Source organism: Poromitra crassiceps (assembly GCF_964638095.1).
Source record: "Poromitra crassiceps genome assembly, chromosome: 15".
NCBI classification, from domain to species: domain Eukaryota; kingdom Metazoa; phylum Chordata; class Actinopteri; order Beryciformes; family Melamphaidae; genus Poromitra; species Poromitra crassiceps.
In genome coordinates, this window is record NC_139634.1 from 34,694,905 (window position 1) to 34,708,180 (window position 13,276).

A 13,276-nucleotide genomic window follows, 5' to 3' on the forward strand; every position below is an offset into this window, starting at 1 on the left:
CATGCATCACTGTCCTGGCTGCTAGGGCTGCACCATTACACCTAAAATGACCATCCTGCTTATTTTGCTACACACAGAGATATCACTGCGTCTTTGCATCTTACATCTTGATGAGAGCTGCAACAATGAATCAATTAACATTGTCAACTATTAAATTAGTCACCAACTATTTTGATTATCGATTAATTGATTTTAGTAATTTGTTAAGATAAAAAAAAAAGTAAATAAATTAAATGTGAATATTTACTGGTTTGTTTACACCTCTATGACAGTCAACTGATATATTTTGGGCTGTGGACAAAACAAAACATTTCAGGACATCATCCTGAGCTTTGGGATACACTGATCAACATTTTATACTGTACCATTTTTTGACAATTTATAGACCAAACAACTAATCGATTAATCGAGAAAATAATCAGCAGATTAATAAACGAATTGAATGAAATTGAATCAAACAATCATTAGTTGCAGCCATAATCTTGATGAATTTCAAGCACAGCAGCCAATCCAAATCAGATGTAATTTGTCATTATTAAGTATTATGAACTATACATGATTAATTGTGCAGCCCTACCACTCTTCCCCCAGCCATCCTATCCGGCTCCCAACCACCTACAGTAGTTTGCTTGGCCAGGATTGTAGATCCTGTGTCATGGTGGCATGTTCCTGATTTAGAGGTTTTCAATGTTATGCTAGCATTATGGAGGTCATGTTATGCTAGCATTATGGAGGTAATGTTATGCTAGCATTATGGAGGTAATGTTATGTTAGCATTATGGAGGTCATGTTATGCTAGCATTATGGAGGTAATGTTATGCTAGCATTATGGAGGTAATGTTATGCTAGCATTATGGAGGTCATGTTATGCTAGCATTATGGAGGTCATGTTATGTTAGCATTATGGAGGTCATGTTATGCTAGCATTATGGAGGTCATGTTATGTTAGCATTATGGAGGTCATGTTATGTTAGCATTATGGAGGTCATGTTATGCTAGCATTATGGAGGTAATGTTATGCTAGCATTATGGAGGTCATGTTATGCTAGCATTATGGAGGTCATGTTATGTTAGCATTATGGAGGTCATGTTATGCTAGCATTATGGAGGTCATGTAATGCTATCATTATGGAGGTAATGTTATGCTAGCATTATGGAGGTCATGTAATGCTAGCATTATGGAGGTCATGTTATGCTAGCATTATGGAGGTCATGTAATGCTAGCATTATGGAGGTCATGTTATGCTAGCATTTTGGAGGTCATGTTATGCTAGCATTATGGAGGTCATGTTATGCTAGCATTATGGAGGTCATGTTATGCTAGCGTTATGGAGGTCATGTTATGCTAGCGTTATGGAGGTCATGTTATGCTAGCGTTATGGAGGTCATGTTATGCTAGCGTTATGGAGGTAATGTTATGCTAGCGTTATGGAGGTCATGTTATGCTAGCATTATGGAGGTCATGTTATGCTAGCATTATGGAGGTCATGTTATGCTAGCGTTATGGAGGTAATGTTATGCTAGTGTTATGGAGGTCATGTTATGCTAGCATTATGGAGGTCATGTTATGCTAGCGTTATGGAGGTCATGTTATGCTAGCGTTATGGAGGTAATGTTATGCTAGCATTTTGGAGGTAATGTTATGCTAGCATTATGGAGGTCATGTTATGCTAGCATTTTGGAGGTCATGTTATGCTAGCATTTTGGAGGTCATATATGCTAGCATTATGGAGGTCATGTTATGCTAGCATTATGGAGGTCATGTTATGCTAGCATTATGGAGGTCATGTTATGTTAGCATTATGGAGGTCATGTTATGCTAGCATTATGGAGGTCATGTTATGCTAGCATTATGGAGGTCATGTTATGCTAGCATTATGGAGGTCATGTTATGTTAGCATTTTGGAGGTCATGTAATGCTAGCATTTTGGAGGTCATGTTATGCTAGCATTATGGAGGTCATGTTATGTTAGCATTATGGAGGTCATGTTATGCTAGCATTATGGAGGTCATGTTATGCTAGCATTATGGAGGTCATGTTATGCTAGCATTATGGAGGTCATGTTATGCTAGCATTATGGAGGTCATGTAATGCTAGCATTATGGAGGTCATGTTATGCTAGCATTATGGAGGTCATGTTATGCTAGCATTATGGAGGTCATGTTATGCTAGCATTTTGGAGGTCATGTTATGCTAGCATTTTGGAGGTCATGTTATGCTAGCATTATGGAGGTCATGTTATGCTAGCATTATGGAGGTCATGTTATGCTAGCATTATGGAGGTCATGTTATGCTAGCATTTTGGAGGTCATGTAATGCTAGCATTTTGGAGGTCATGTAATGCTAGCATTATGGAGGTCATGTTATGCTAGCATTTTGGAGGTCATGTTATGCTAGCATTTTGGAGGTCATGTTATGCTAGCATTATGGAGGTCATGTTATGCTAGCATTTTGGAGGTCATGTTATGCTAGCATTATGGAGGTCATGTTATGCTAGCATTATGGAGGTCATGTTATGCTAGCATTATGGAGGTCATGTTATGCTAGCATTATGGAGGTCATGTTATGCTAGCATTATGGAGGTCATGTTATGCTAGCATTATGGAGGTCATGTTATGCTAGCATTTTGGAGGTCATGTTATGCTAGCATTATGGAGGTCATGTTATGCTAGCATTTTGGAGGTCATGTTATGCTAGCATTATGGAGGTCATGTTATGCTAGCATTATGGAGGTCATGTTATGCTAGCATTTTGGAGGTCATGTTATGCTAGCATTATGGAGGTCATGTTATGCTAGCATTTTGGAGGTCATGTAATGCTAGCATTATGGAGGTCATGGTATACTAGCATTTTGGAGGTCATGTTATGCTAGCATTATGGAGGTCATGTTATGCTAGCATTATGGAGATTTTTTTGGCTTCCCACCGATCAAAAACCAGGACAACCCGGGTTGAGTCTATACTTTTTTAGTACCACCTCTGTCGAGGTTCCAGGCCTATGGAGCCGGTACCATACGGTGACGTGAAAACACTGCAGACGACTGATTGTCAGAGAGAATCGTGTTTACTGTCCGGTTTACCAGTTTATTGGAGCTTACCTTCTTGTGTGTAACGTTATTTCCCAAACTCTCCTGTTATTTCCAGCAGTCTTTTGTCTCGCTGCCTTCAGCCTCTGGTGAAATAAAATCGATCTTCCTTGATCAGCCTTAACAAGACGGTCATTTTCAATTGTTTTGAGAGAGGGAAAAAGACCGTTAGGCAGGTCAGCTGAGCTGAGGGTTTCCCTGGTGATGGGCCGGGCAGGGCTTCACTGCCCAGCTGCCGATGCTCTCCACCGCTACGGCCTACTCCCGGTCCTGAGCGGTGTGCAGGCTCCTCTCCTCCCTGATGGTCTCATGTAGGTCATATCGAGCAGTGGTTCTCAAATGGGGGTCTGGGGACCCTCAGGGGTCCTTGAGGGGGTTCCAGTGGGTCCCCAGCCAAAAGGGGGGTCATTTATTTTCGCAATAATTCCATTCATAAGTAACACTGACTATTTTGGTCATGGGTTGTATACACCTTCTGTAATAAAACATCTAAAAGCATCTTATTATCAAATGGGGGTCCGTGGTCTAATCTTTGTCAGATTAGGGGTCCTTCATGTGAAAGAAATTGAGAACCACTGATATAGATGCACCAGTATTTCATAACCAGTTTAAAAGTTCAGTGTTGGGATTTAATTGTAATGTTACAAACATGTGCCCCCTTCTTTTTATAGCCAACATGGTATGATCGCTGTATAGCACCAAAGTCATGTCCTCTTCTACGTTCAGCATACAAACCATACAAACCAAGGGATTTCATCCTCCATTCATTTTTCCATCTACATTTCGTAAAATGCTTATAAAAATAGCTCTACTTGTCAAACCAAGCGATTCAACTATATTTAGAATCAGGAGAGACATACCATTTTACTCGGACCGAAACAAATAAAAAATAACATTTCCTTTTTTTTATCAGTTTTATTTTTGTTTTGTTTTGGTATACTTAAAAAAAAAACTTTTACGGGCAGCTCGGCAGTTTCATGCAGCGTTGTGTGGCGTTGCTATGACGACCAGTTGTGTGCGGTGGTGGGCAGATTGAGTGGGGGCTACTTGCAGTGGAAACGGGTACTACTCTTGTCACTGTGGCACTCGCTCTGCTACGGCTATGGTGCAGTACCTTTATCCTCCTGTTTGGATATGGAGCAGTTGCTTTGGTGTTACTGGGAGAAGCGCATGCAAGAAGCCAGCATGTAACCCTGAAAGTCAGCCTGTTATTCCATTTGTTTACCATCAGCCATCACACTTCTATAATCATCCCCATATCAAACCAAACATGATGGAAATACACATCATACTATGGCGACATAGGTGTGCTGTGGTGCATGTATGCAATAGTGGAAAACCTCAAAACAGTCTCAAGCTTTACTTCTAGCCTTTGTAAGTTCATGTCTGAATGTGAAGCTGTCTACAATAGATTCTGTACATTTATATCTCCATTAGGTTCCTTGGAGTTTCCTGATTCTAATGACTAGATTGAAATTAAAATAGGTATAGCTTTATGATAACGCAGTGCTCGTGTGTGTAAATGTATACCAGACTATTCCTATTGATAGGTTTGAAAATGTTGCTTAAAACGAGCAGGCTCCATGGCAACTGGTCACTCAATCTAATTTCCTCCTCAGCAGCATTTTCCTCTGATATCCATTTAAACCACTACTAAGCTGAGCCTCTCTCTCTCTCTCTCTCTTTCTCTCTCTCTCACACACACACACACGCACACACACACACACACACACACACACACACACACACACACACGCACGCACACACGCACGCACACACACACACACACACACACACACACACACGATCCTGTGTGTGCTGATGCTGGCAGAACTCTGTGTCTGTAATTCTCCACACTGACCTGGACCACTGACATATACAGCATTGCCACAGATTCTCAAAAAAAAGCATCTTCAAATAGATTCTGAGGTTGCCATAGAGATTCTCCTCTAAGGATTCTTCTCATGCAGAGATGGCTTTCCTCTCTCGTCCAGGATGAGGAGACGGTTGTCAAGTCTTCCAACCAACCACTATGAGAAAGAACTTTCAATTTAGCAAAATTACCCCGAATTTTCTGCTCAGAATGGCCGAACCAATCACACCACTTTTTTTCTCACCATAAAATGGTCCAATCAAACCATACTTCAGCAAACCGTATCTGCCTTGGTCTTCTTGAAGATGACTGATAGCTGATTATCAAAGCCAAGAAGTCAATGCTCCTGTCCTTGTGGAGTACATCCTTCACCAGCAAACAGTTCGACGTTGAATAGATGTCGATGCGACACAGCCTGCACCAACGTCGACGACCTGTGAAAACACAGCGGTGAAATGAAAGTCGCACACAGCTGATGCCTGCATCACGGGGTGCATTCTGGACCGAAACATCTTTCTGATATCACTTCAAAAACAGTCTTCCAAAGCCGTTTCAGGGGGAATTCTTACCGTGTGCCTTATGATCGTACTGTGGAAAATGCGGTTGTTTATCGGTTGATGTTGAACCTGTCATTATCGTCTATTAAACACTGGCTGCGGTGCGTGTGCCGGCAGCCTGGCACAGTCTCTTCTTGCGTTGGCTTGACATCATGCAGGAACTCACTGGCGTTCTCTTGCTGTTTGATGGGACCAGATTGCTGTGCAGCGGCTCGTTGACCACAAGCCAAAGCTAGTAGCAAGCTTGAAGCTCCCCGCCAGGAAGTGAGCGACGAGAAGGAAGCAGAAGAGTGAAAGAATCGTAGCATGAACTCATTAGGCGCCAGCCACAATGATCCATCAGAAAAGAGACAGAATCATTTGATGGATAGATTTCTCGTGTCAGTTTGTTTGGTTTCGTTTTCTAACGTCAACCTGCGAGGCAGAAGTATACAGGAAGGCTATAAATGAAATAAGAAGCTGAGATGGAAAACCTTCTTCCCGACATCACAGTTTTATCTTTGTGTTACAGGTTCGGTAGAAAGGCTCTAGTAACCTCGGGTCAACAAATGGCACCGGCCCCCGTAACATACATGAGAAAACACCAAGGCTGTCATTATAGAATGAGGATGTACATGTAGCTCACCTGAGGTAACTGGCACGTTGGGACTGTGTCGTGTTGGCCTCCTTTGGATGGCTCAGGCTGGTGGGGAATGGGGATGGATAGCGTTCGGATACACTGTCCCTTTCATTTTAGACGCAACCTAAATACACAACAGATAACGTTACATAAAGAAAGAGGAAAGAGCGTGCAAAACGTTGTCTGCTCCTCTTCTGTCTGGACACGAGAACGCTGCTTCCGGGGGCGAGCACGTTATATCCGTTCCCGTAACATCACCTCCTGAGCTGACGCCCTCCTCCGTAATGACACAGCTCTCATTGAAAATGAATTGAAATGGATGATTCTCGGCATCTTATACATGTTAGCAGTAGCACTTTGCATCAAATTGCAACAGAGTAACCAGATAGCACTTTGCATCAAATTGCAACAGAGTAACCAGAGTAAAAATCTGTGTAATATGTACAGTAGCTATCACTATCAAGCTTGGCATATCAGTTCCCATGGTGTTACAGTATCTCTACAGTAGTGCTTTGATAATAGGTGTTGGAAAGGCAAATGTGTCCAGAATATCTTACATAGTAATTATTCGCTAATGATTCCACAACTTACTACATTAATGCCACATCATATCATGCTAATAATTACTTGTTGTCATCAGATCTTACCAACATTTATCAGAGAAATTACACTATTATTTAGTTACCGTTACAATTACAGTAATTTGTGTACCGTAATGTTCTATTTGGCTTGCAGCCAGTGAGAAGTTAGAGTTTCAAGTTTTTGGTTACAGAATCATCTCTTTGTGCCCCCCACTCCCCGCCCACGCCCCCATCATCCAATCTGGTCTTATTGGAAGACTCTCTTCTTCTTTTGGAGGTTTGCCAAGACTAAACTATAGTCCAGAGCTCCAGGCTAAAAACAAAAACAAAACAAAAAACAACTTTTTTGTGAACATTCACCCAATAACAAGCAGAGCCCAGAAGCAGAATGGCAATGCAACACACACACACACACACACACACACACACACACACACACACACACACACACACACACACACACACACACACACACACACACACACACACACACACACACACACACACACACACAATGTCTCTTTTCTCTTTTACTCTCCTCTTCCTCTCTAACTACTGACCCTGACACTGCAGAGGAAAATCAGCATCGGTTTTTTCTTCTTCTTCATAAAGTTGAGCTGAACCCAAAAATGACATTTATTTTAGTTCAAATACCTGGGTATTCAGTGCACCTATTTAATAATGTATGGCAAAAAGAAATCACAAAATCGAATTTCTTTAGTTTTTCCACACTTTTTCACATCAAAAGTTCATTTTCCAATCCAAAATACATGCAGTGCTATGTATCCATCTATATCCTTTTGTGTTAGTTACCTGAGTTTTGGAGATATCGGCCGTAGAGATGGCTGCCTTCTCTCCAATACAATGGAACTGGATGGCACTCGGCTTGTAGATTGAGATTTCCAAGTTTGCACAGAGATTTCTGAACGAACCAAGGACTTAGACTTAGACTTATCTTTATTTGTCCCGGAAGGGAAATTCATTTTCACTGTACTGTACATTATAGGGAGAGAATTCTTACGCCAGTGTGCAGAGAGGACATAACAAAGACAGCAACATACATGACATCAACAGAGACAATAACAATGTGGCAAGACAGACAACACATCAGCGGGGCCTGCTGTTCAGAGCAGCTATGGCTGCCGGGATCAGGCTTTTCCCGAGGCGAGCTCTTCTAAATTTGATTGTCCTGTACCTGCGCCCTGAGGGTAGTGGGATGAGGTGTTGGTTGAGTGGGTGTGTGATGTCCTGTTCTATTGAGTGTGCGAAGCGTGTGATGGACCGGTTATTTAGCTCTGGAAGAATACTCCTCAACAAGTTCAGAAGCCATTCTATTCCAACCCTGCACGTTGAATAGCAAAAGCCGCAGGTCCCCGCAGAAGGCCGGGTCGTTGACTTCTGAGGGAGATTAAGATTAGTGAGAATCAGGCAGGGGGCCGGCCGCCCCGAGCAGCTCGTCCATTCAGGAGTAGCGTTAGCGGCCCTGCTTTGATGCTAGGGTCATTGAACATCATTGTGACAAGTTACATATACGCTGTGGGAATGACCAATCCCCTCTTCACTTTGGCCAATTTCCAAAGCCTGTGCTGAGTGCCGTTTAGATAGGAGGAGACGAAGGGGGAGCGCCACGGTACATGACAAGAGGAGGTGGCAGCGGCCGACTGCCACCGCCAGCAATTTATTTGGGAGGAAACACAGCAGAATTCATATTGAGTCACCTTGAATGTTTCTCATATCGTCACCCTCTTAAAATAATGGCCTAAGTCACTTTTTCAAGTTTTTCAGAAAACATAACAAATATGACAATAGATGACTATTGACATAGAAATAACACTGTCAATTATGTAACATAAAACGATTAGATGACTGATTAGATGACAATTTACAAACATGCCATTGTGACTTAGGCAAAAAAAACTGACTTAGGCCTGACTTACAGTTGCATTTTATGTCAAGCGTGTGACTTAGGCCGTTTCATTTTTGCCTAAGTCACATTGTCTTGACTTAGGCAAAAATAAAACGGCCTAAGTCACACACACGCTTGACATAGGCCATTGCACTACCAGGTAGGAACAGCATGATCTTTTCAATTAAGGACTTAGGCCATTTTTACCATGAAGAGATGATTTAGGCAAAACTATAATTTTCCTCAAAAAGTGACTTAGGCCATTATTTTAAGAGGGTGATGATATTCAATCAAAGAGTGACATGTCGGGACGGGACAATAACCCGTATTGCTGTAAAAAAGCTTTATGACACAGCCACTCATTTGTATTACCGTGACCACCAAAATAACTGCCAACATGCTTGGAGGTTGAATGACAAACACAAAATGTTACTATTTAATTTTATGTACATATTTATGCCTCCGCCGGCGATAGCCAGGCCGGAGGCATTATGGATCCGGGTTGTCCGTGTCCGTACGTCCGTACGATGTTTGTTAACGCGATATCTGAGGAACGCCTGGACGGAATTTCATCAGATTCGCCTTAAACATTCACTTAGGCTCAAGGATGATCTGATTAGATTTTGGTGGTCAAAGGTCAAAGGTCAAGGTCACTGTGTGACCTCTCGAACGCCATTTTCAAGCTTGTTAACGCGATATCTGAGGAACGCTTGGACGGAATTTCATCAGATTCGCCTTAAACATTCACTTAGGCTCAAGGATGATCTGATTAGATTTTGGTGGTCAAAGGTCAAAGGTCAAGGTCACTGTGACCTCTCGAACGCCATTTTCAAGCTTGTTAACGCGATATCTGAGGAACGCTTGGACGGAATTTCATCAGATTCGCCTTAAACATTCACTTAGGCTCAAGGATGATCTGATTAGATTTTGGTGGTCAAAGGTCAAAGGTCAAGGTCACTGTGACCTCTCGAACGCCATTTTCAAGCTTGTTAACGCGATATCTGAGGAACGCCTGGACGGAATTTCATCAGATTCGCCTTAAACATTCACTTAGGCTCAAGGATGATCTGATTAGATTTTGGTGGTCAAAGGTCAAAGGTCAAGGTCACTGTGACCTCTCGAACGCCATTTTCAAGCTTGTTAACGCGATATCTGAGGAACGCTTGGACGGAATTTCATCAGATTCGCCTTAAACATTCACTTAGGCTCAAGGATGATCTGATTAGATTTTGGTGGTCAAAGGTCAAAGGTCAAGGTCACTGTGACCTCTCGAACGCCATTTTCAAGCTTGTTAACGCGATATCTCAGGAATGCCTTGACGGAATTTAATCAAACTTGTCTCAAACATCGACTTGGACTCAAGGATGAACTGATTAGATTTTGGTGGTCAAAGGTCAAGGTCACTGTGACCTCTTGAACGCCATTTTCAAGCTTGTTAACGCGATATCTCAGGAATGCCTTGACGGAATTTAATCAAACTTGTCTCAAACATCGACTTGGACTCAAGGATGAACTGATTACATTTTGGTGGTCAAAAGTCAAAGGTCAAGGTCACTGTGACCTCTCAAACGCCATTTCCAGCTTGTTAACGCGATATCTCACGAATGCCTTGACGGAATTTCATTAAATTTGCCTCAAACATCGCCTTAGACTCAAGGATGATCTGATTAGATTTTGGTGGTCAAAGGTCAAAGGTCAAGGTGAGCTCTTGAGCGCCATTTTCAAGCTTGTTAACGCGATATCTCAGGAATGCCTTGACGGAATTTAATCAAACTTGTCTCAAACATCGACTTGGACTCAAGGATGAACTGATTACATTTTGGTGGTCAAAGTTCAAGGTCACTGTGACCTCTCACACACTCAATTTCCAAGCTCTGTAACGCAACATCACCGGAGCGCCTTGACGGAATCTCTTCCAATTTGCCTCAAATGGCGATTTGGACTCCAGAATGAACTCATGGCGGAGGCATAAGTCCGCGTTGCGGTTGTTCTAGTTTCCTTATGTTCTACTACAGTCTTACATTTAAAAAAGAGAGAAATGTCTTGTGATTGATATGATAAATTAGGGTTTTAATCGCCTGGTAACCAGCCCCAATGAATCCATATGGAGTGCTGACACAACTGCGATTCATATGGGGCTAAGTCTACATTTGTGACATATTGGAGCTGGGGAGACCTCTGATATACAATATCAGTCATTGTTGACTTGTGTTTTTCTTGAAGTGAATCGTCAGCATGAGGAGTTGATAGCATCTTTGACAACAGAGTTATACCATGCAGTTTGACCAAGCTTTGACAAAGAGACACTTTATTTGCCAGACTTCCACTCTGCATCCAGCATCATCATTACCATCATTACAAATGCATGTTGCATGGCCAAGCTTTGTTCAAACCCACCAAACTTGATTTTAAAATCTATAGTCAAGATCCAAAGGATTTCAACCATACCAAATATGTCATACTGAATTGCAGGGAAATGTATACTGTAGATGTAGATACCAGGCTAGGGTTTTAACTAATTGAAGCATATTACATTACTGGTTTTAAGGTTTTCATCTTATTAATGATCAGGATAATAATGGGCACAGGCCTAGTACTGTATGTGTAGATTTCACACAGACTATTCAACAATGAGGCCAAATCCTGATTCATACAATACAATCAAGCTGTCTGAATGTAGAGGTTTGGTGTTAGTGAATGACAGTCAGCATTCATTGGCTCAATCCATAATTCGATACTAACCTTATGAACAGTTTAACCCCTACAACTGTCTGCCCTCTAATCGTATGTAACACACTGCAGAAAAATCTCCATCGTAACAATGAGTGTAATCTTGCATAAGGCTGTTGCTGGGTGAAAACCTTGTAGGCGATATGCAAAATGTCAACTTTTCAGGACCTTGTTTTTAGCTTGATGATTGTGCATTTTCCAATTCATCCAATGGCATTACGAAAGGTTTTCATAAGCCCGAGGATCGTAGAACTTCCTCAACTCATAGAGGAGCCTGTAAATGTTATACTACGTTCAAACATGACCATCACAATAAATACGAGTTAGTATGAGGTTTCCCCTGATCTCTCTTAAAATCATATTTTTCTTGAATCAAAATGAAAATCTGTCACTGTGTTGAGATCGTTTCACTTGTCTCATTTCAGCTCATCTTGAATTGCCTTGATTTTCTCAAGTGATGATATATTGATTTCAACTTATTTTTTAATTAAGATATTGTCAATGTCTTCAAGAAAATTCTTAAAACATTTGAACTGTATAGACGGTTTTAACTCGACAACATAAACATTGTAAATTGCCCCTAGCTTACCTCCTGTTGCAGTGCTTGCTAATACAATAGCTGACCGGAAATAAGATTAAAACGGTTCCCTAGCAACACAATTCCGTGAAAAGCGTCTACAAGTGTAATTATCTCAGCTTATTGGCAGATTTTTCTTCACTTCTTTATGATTTTATGAGTCGATATACAAGATTACATTGCTTCTAGTTGTAATGGTGGAGATTCTCTGCAATGCTCTGACTGCCTCTCGGTGCAGCCGTACTGAAGCATATTTTTCATCAGAAATGCCATCTTTCCCCTTCACTGTACTACCCACAGTCTAACCCCACTGGGAAAACCCTCCCACAGGGCTAACTGACTCTGGCTCTTCTCACTATTTTACCATCATCCCTCTGCCCCTGTGTTGCTATCCTCTCATTGCATATTGCAGTTTGTATGAAAATGTTATACTATATAAAACAACCCCATGCTTTATTCAAGTCTCAATTGATTTTCTGTTTTCTGTCTGATTCTGCAAAATCCCAATCCCACTGGTTTTGAAAGGGCCTTGGTGTTCGTGTAGTTGTCGATGATTGAATTGTCTTGTGGTATTTAAAGGGATAGTTGGGGTCATTTGACGTGGGGTTGTATGAGGTACTTCTCGATAGTCAGTGTATTAACTATACCTAGTATACCTAGTAGATGCCAGTCGGTGCGCTCTCAGTTTGGAGAAGCAGTTTAATTCAGTTTAGTCCCAGCACAGAAGCAAAGCAATGCCAGTGGCAAAACATATTTATTCACCTCAAAGAAGGCCCACCGAAACAAATCAATATCAGTTTAAGTGTACGCTATTTTAACATTTTCAGCGCTTTACTGTACCTTGCCCTTTCCTTTGCTACTACAGCTTCTCAACTGTAGAACTTATTACATTCCTTATTATATTCCTGCGCTTGCCACTTACTGTATTTATTATGCCACTAAAAGCCCGTTTCTGACCCAAACAGCGATCTGCGGAGTAATACAGTACATGGCATGCGTATGGATAGTTCTGCAGTTAAGAGGAAATGCCAAAGGAGAGGGCTGTTTGACGGCAAGGTAAAGTACTGAAAATATGTTGTTAATGTAATGTACACTTAAACGTGCAGTATGTAATTTTCGGCCACTAGGGGTCACTCTCCTGAAACCTCTCTCAAAACAATGACAAAGGTCCTGTGTTGATGACTCCACAGCCGCAAGGAATTGTGGGATGGCAGCAGCTAACGCAGAAAAAGCATCTTCCTTTCTTCAGCAACCAAGCAACGGATTTTAACAACTTCTTTTATTGAAAGGTGTGACTTGTACTTGCTAACAAATTAATGTTTTGGTCACCAGTGACCCCAGAGAAGC

At 41.6% G+C, this 13,276-nt stretch overlaps 1 protein-coding gene across 1 annotated transcript in view; it reads left to right on the forward strand.

Annotated features, from left to right (window-relative positions):
• The window catches only part of prom1a (prominin 1a), a gene marked incomplete at both ends in the record, with an annotated part of 149,535 nt that overhangs the window by 48,598 nt on the left and 87,661 nt on the right, over positions 1–13,276 (forward strand). The gene's annotated exons all lie outside the window — the stretch shown is intronic.